General features: G+C 37.4%; 1 protein-coding gene across 1 annotated transcript in view; it reads right to left on the reverse strand.

Moving 5' to 3' along the window:
• entpd3 (ectonucleoside triphosphate diphosphohydrolase 3) overlaps nt 1-3,138 on the reverse strand; it is a 15,880-nt gene extending 12,742 nt beyond the window's left edge. The window contains exon 1 of the mRNA XM_024268400.2: nt 2,927-3,138. The gene's annotated coding sequence lies outside the window, so the exon portion shown is untranslated. The remainder of the gene's footprint in view (nt 1-2,926) is intronic.
• Nucleotides 3,139-6,247: the final 3,109 nt, after the last annotated feature.

Genomic DNA, 6,247 nt, shown 5'->3' on the forward strand with positions numbered 1-6,247 from the left:
AAATAAGCAAAAAAAAAAGTATGCCAATGGGGTAAGAAAAAATGGTCTTACCAAGATTTCCTGTTTTAATAAAAAATATAAAATTCTAGTCAGTAAGACATGTTCTCTTATTTTAGGGTTTTTGCTTTTGAAAAACTAAAAAAGGAATAAAAAAAAATATTTTTTTTTTCTTGAAACAAGAGTCTTAAGCTTCAGTTTTTGCAGTATTTTGACTACAAAAAAAGACATATTATTTTAAAAGTTGTCCATCTGCGTAAATAAAAAACTCCTACTTCAGTTGCTGCCTAAAGTACTCTGTAAATTGATACAATTGATTCCAGGAGAGCAGGAAAAGCTATAGTAGGTGGTAAACTGCTTTCAGGTAGCGGCCTCTGAAGTATGTGATGTTGTTAAGCAATCACTGGGACTATATTCACAATGATGCTTTTACAGATAATGCGTTTTAGTTCAAAGCAGAATTCCCTTTTTTGATCATCAAAAAATGAAACTAAAAACTCTAAAAATAATGGAATGATAAGAACATCAAAGACATTCACACATCTGTTAATGAATAAAGGGAGGATTTTAAAAGACGTTTCAAGTCGGTTCTGGATGTCATCAAGAGGTGCAAAAGTCAGGAGTTTGTCATGACTTTTAGTCCTGTAATCATCACACATGTTGGCTGACCTTGAATAAATGTTGGATGACTGACAGCTAAAGAAAAAAAAGACTAAAAGTCTTCAAATGTGAAGTTGGGAAATGCACCAAAAGGGATTTTAGTAATTACTTACAATAAATATTTACCCTCCTTAAATAGTTGAAAGGCTATAAGTGCAAGCAGATGCCAGTCCAGCTGTGAGGCTTCACCCTCGTGTTTCATTAGTCCGTTAAAACAGAATGCTCTCAGGAATCATGAAAGTTTTTGCACTCCTTGTGTGAAAAGAGGACTCAATTTGTTGGTGAAAGAAAGCGTCTCCAACTGTCATTTTTTTTTTTTTTTATTCTCGTGCACTTGGATAGTTGTAAATGCAAACTGTTCTTTTTGGACAAAGCTCAACAACTCTCAGTTAAAGTCCAAGACTGTAACAGAGAGAGGAGTTGTCGAGCATTTATGTTTGAAGCTCTGTGTTGCTTCTGCGCTGCATTCCTGGAGCTCTCCTGGTTTTGCTCAACGCTCTGTCGGCGGCCTTACATGAACGTGTATTTGTACCACTTCAGGCCTGCTCTGAAGGATCTGGAGGGGTCTGACTCATGGACTACTCTGTTGTTGAGTAGTGGCAAACACAAGTCATTATGGACAATTGGACTCTAAATTTTCCCTTGAAAAGCAATGCATGTCCACCTGCATTTATGACACAAAAGCATTATTTTCCATACAGTCTATCCAAATCAAGTCACACTTTTTATTGTGTTCATAAATTTTCCAACAATGCAACAGTTGTATGTGTTTTATGTTTTAGTTTTGTTTTGTCACTACACCTTACCAAAACTTTAAACATAGTTTGTGTGTTCTCTTTGTAAATATGCACAAATGATTACAGTCTCTGAATTACATTGTCTTCATTGTGACATTATCTACTAATTATTCCTTTGATGCAGGGGTAGAGCTACAAGGGGACAAGGGGGGGTGGGGGTGCCCCCTAGCAAAAAGCCAGCTTTTCCCCCATTATTTGGGTCAATACACAAGCTTCTTTGAGCGCTGCAAACATAAGAAAATCCTATTAAAAATAACATTCTTTCTCATGTTGGAGGACATATGTACAAGAATTTAAGATTGAAACTGCATCTGAGTATTTTTTTTTCTAAATCATGATTGATCAGGAGCAGATAAAAGCTCAGGTTTGTTCCCTGCTCTGCTCCATTCCAATGCATTCCCTTGCAGACAAATAGATCCATGTACGTCTTCATTTTCCTCGCCTGAGCTTACATCGGCCTCAAAACTATACGACTGAATAGCTCCAATATAGCTCACCATTTTTTGTTGTACCGGTATTGTTAGAGAAGTTGTAAGCTAGTAGGAGAGAGTGTAAATAAAGGGATGATGGGATATGAGCTGAGGGTTACTTTTGTTAACAACTCAGAGGAAAATTCCTGATGACCTACTGCCTCTCTGCAGAAACTATGACTAAAAAAAATGACACAAGCTTTTTTATTTTGGCTCAAATTTGCAAAATCTCGGAACGATTTTACAACAGAATAAAATTTTACAACAGAATAAAATATAGTTGAATTGGGACTTTTTCTATTAATAACAACAATAAAACTGAAATACATATTTTTGATCCTTTCATTTTCTCCACTCTGTTCTCATTTGCCCCCCTTCCAAAGTCTTTTGCCGCCAATATAAAACCTTCTAGCTTTGATGGGTATTTTGTATTTCTGTTTCTTTCATTGCATAAGTGAACACCACCTAAAAATGAGTAAAAACACGCTGAATTTACATTTACAGAAAAATCAATAACACAATTTGCTGTATTTAAACCACGTTTACCATCAGCTTAAAGTCACCATTTCTCTTCGACTGACCTGCCTGATCTTCCTGCAGAGGGAGGTACTCAGTCCTGCATGTGTTACAGTATCCTTCACTTTCTCCCATGAATAAACAAAGTATGTAATGCAACAGAATTTCAGCAAGCCTCTAAGTCAGTCAGGAAAATCAACAGGTCTAATAATTATTCTTGCACATTATGACACACTTAATGACTGAAAACACTCGGAGTGTTTTTCTGAAGTCAGCCGCGTGAACACCCTGTCTTTGGAAAACATGTTATTGGCTCTGCTTGTAGAGACTGGTTGATGTAAGGAGGTGTGTAGTAACACACACAGTGATGAGTTCTGAACCGGCAGATCTGACTACCTCATCCACTCATCTCAGAGAGCTCTTCCCTTAAGCACATTATGTGATAACAATTTAAAAAAAAAAAGCACGTTATGAATTGTATCTTACCTTGAAAAGCCGGTTTGTAGATGAAATTGTAGAGTGGGAGGGAGAAAGATGACAGGGAAGGAAGAAGGGAGCCGGAGAGAGTGGAGGAATGACCGGCCTGAAAGAAAATGAGAGAAGCCCCAACACAGCTGAGAGGAAGAGAGGAGCGAGGGAGGAGCAGTGCACAGACTCTTGAAGATGCAACACCTCCTACTCGACAACACAATGGAGTGGAAATTCAGCTGAAAAATGCAAGGTTGCTTTGTGCTTCATGGATGCACAGTTTGAATGCTTGAATAAAACAAGGAGAGAATTGTAAAGCGAAATGTTAAGTGATGTAATCAGTAAGGTAAAGTCCAACACTACTGTTTGTCTCCTGAGCTGTCACAAGTTCTTTCTTGATAAACTTGAATCACTATGAACTGCAGAACAAACAGTCTTTGAGGATGTGTTAATACCTGCATGTTTCACTTTGCATGTTTAGCTCTGGCCTGTGAAAATATGAGTCATAACTGTGTCTGACAAGGAGTTGTTGGACTAAGAAAACTCCCGCTGCATTCGGTTTGCTCAGCTTTCAGCTTTCAGAAGTGCTAAAAGCCTGACGCTAATTCAGTTGAGTGTAGTTGCATGTGCGCACTGAATACGTCTCAGGATTTTGCAGCACTTTAAGGAAACATGAGAAGTCCCTCATTTGTTTTTTTTCTGACTGCCTGTAGGATATCATTTAATAAGAAGGAAATACCAGAAAGCATCAAGATGTGCAGATAAAGATCAATGAAAAAAGAATTTCACACATTCATTCAGTTTCTTTAGTTATTATAGAGGTAACACAACTGAAAAAAAGCCCTAAATTATTTCTTTGTTTACCCTTGTATCATATGCTGCCTGGCAACCACTGGTGTGTCAGTAAAAACCCAGAAAGAGGACACTGACTTAATATTTCCAGGACTGTCTGTAATCTCACTTTGTGTTTGTTTCTTTAAACTTGTCACTGTTTACTGTTTGACATGTGCTACTATGGAAGAGGTAATTGCATGCATGAAATCACAAGTTTGTTGATTCTTCTAAACATAACCTATTTTTTTAAAAAGCCCTGTCCTTCAGTTTTTAAGGCTTTCAAATCTTAATCTGATTAGTAAAAGGTGTAGGCCCAGCATTTAAAGAATGTATTTATAAAAGAAGCTGTTGTAAGAGGAGCGATGTGTTGGTGCACATCAGTTAGTTTTAAAGAGGAATTGAAAGAGAAAACATTTTCATCTTCTATGGAGAGAAAATAGGCTCAACCTGATTTGTGCATGTGTAATTCTTGAGTCGTGCTTTCCTTTGGATTTGTGTGTAACTTTGGATTTGAACGTAACTTTGGATTTGTGCGTGCGTAATTCTTAATTTGCTACACACACACAAAACCACATTTACCCACAAATCTGAGGTGAGACTCTTTTTGACGTCTCTGAGACAAAAAAAGACAAGTGCATAAGTGATGTGTTTAAATGCTGCTAGAATGCTGTGTCATCAGTTTTCCTATAAGTCGCTTTGAACTTAGATTGTGAACATTATCTGGTATATCTGATTAGGAGAGTGGGAAGATATCAAGTTTTCATCAGATATTCTGATGAATCAACAAGTGATTTGTGCTTGTAGTTACTTTCAAGCTGTTGTAATTTTAGTTTGTATATGTGTAAATTTTATTTTGTATTTTTTTTTTTATTTAAAAAACTTTTGTGCTTAAGCACAAAATATATCGTTTGAGTTACAAATCAAGGATCACGGACGCATAAAGAATTAGACATGCACAAATCGGGGTGAGTCTATTTTCTCTCCATATATTTTGTTTTAAGGTGAATCTCAGTTATGATTATTTTCAGACATGAAGACTTCTAAACTTTAGTATGTATAGTTTTCACAGTGTTTTGCATAACTGTGTCCATTTTATGACTCTTTAAGCGTTTAATCAATGAAATTTTAGCCTGTCTTCTTCTTATCTGAAAGCAATGATGAGATTGGCCAAAGTGAGTTACTTGTCTGATTCAGACAGCAGTGAATGTACAGTATATAGAGTATTTTTAGCAGCCTAACGTGAGACCTGAGACCTACTGCTGAAATCAACCGGAAAGGCAGCACAATGAAAATCAAATTTGCAAGTAACAGAAGAAGCCTCATGGATACAAATTATATACATTTGCCTCAGCCAGGCCCATGCAGTACTTCTGCTAAAGTGTTAGGTGTGTCCTTTCCTCTGTTGTTTCCTTCCCCAAGATTTATACGAATAAGACTGACTACTGTGCAGCAAAAAAACAACAATAAAAAATCCCTGATGAGTAACAGATGTTAGGTGTCAAGAAGGTCAGAGGTGAACTGACTTGCAAAGACTTTTCTAGTATATTAAAAGCCTAAATCTTCTAACACTTTGTTGCACCATTATTGTTTTTGTTTGGTTACATTCAACCCATTTAAGGAACTACATCAATTTGTGTTAAAATAAAACTACACACATGGCAACGTTCTTCTTCATCTGCCTCAGGGCAAAGCTCAGTGAAGTTGGTGTCCCTGTTGAAGAGCTACAGACTCTCTGGTCACAAGTATTTGGAGACACACAACCCTGACTAATGAAAACCAACTAATGCTGGCAGCCCTGTTGTGTAGCCAACTGTCTTTAGTGTGTGACATTTTCAATTCAATTAGATTGAGAAATTAATTTGGAATTGAAATTGGCTGATGTAGGGCAAATTGTTTCTGTCTTTATGCTGAGAGTTTGTAACAAAAAAAACTGTTTGGTCAGCAGAACAACACTGCAGTTCCCCCTGCAACCATGTTTGGAATGAGTCAACCAAGTTCACGCAAGCAATTTCTACTAAAGAAGGTTGCCTTCTTTAGAATGTGAGAGCAATATGTGACAACATACAGTATCCCCTAGAGCTCTGTGTATCACAAGCAAAGCTGTTCACATAGCATGTACAGTTATAATAGTAAAAGACAAACAGCACTTAAATACCTTCTTAGAAGGCCCAAAGTGCTTTACAGCCACAGTCCCATTCACTAATGCACACACTGTCAAACACTGGCACCAATCTGTAACCACCAGGAGCATGTGGGGTTCAGAGCCTTACGGACACGTGGAAGTGCAGGGTGCAAACTGTTCCTGCCATCTTTCCATCTACTTCTGGACCATGGGCGCCCCATGTAAGTTACAATACATTTTGAGCTATGCTTTTTTTCAACAGAACATTTTAAAAATATGATTAGTCAGCATTCGGCAGGCAGCCTCAGTGCCTGTTTTTAACAAACTTCTCAAAGCGTATTTTTATAGACCAGCCTTTGACACAGCATGAAACTCTGCTGTAT

Source organism: Oryzias melastigma, linkage group LG16 (genome assembly GCF_002922805.2).
Source record: "Oryzias melastigma strain HK-1 linkage group LG16, ASM292280v2, whole genome shotgun sequence".
In the NCBI taxonomy this organism is placed as follows: domain Eukaryota; kingdom Metazoa; phylum Chordata; class Actinopteri; order Beloniformes; family Adrianichthyidae; genus Oryzias; species Oryzias melastigma.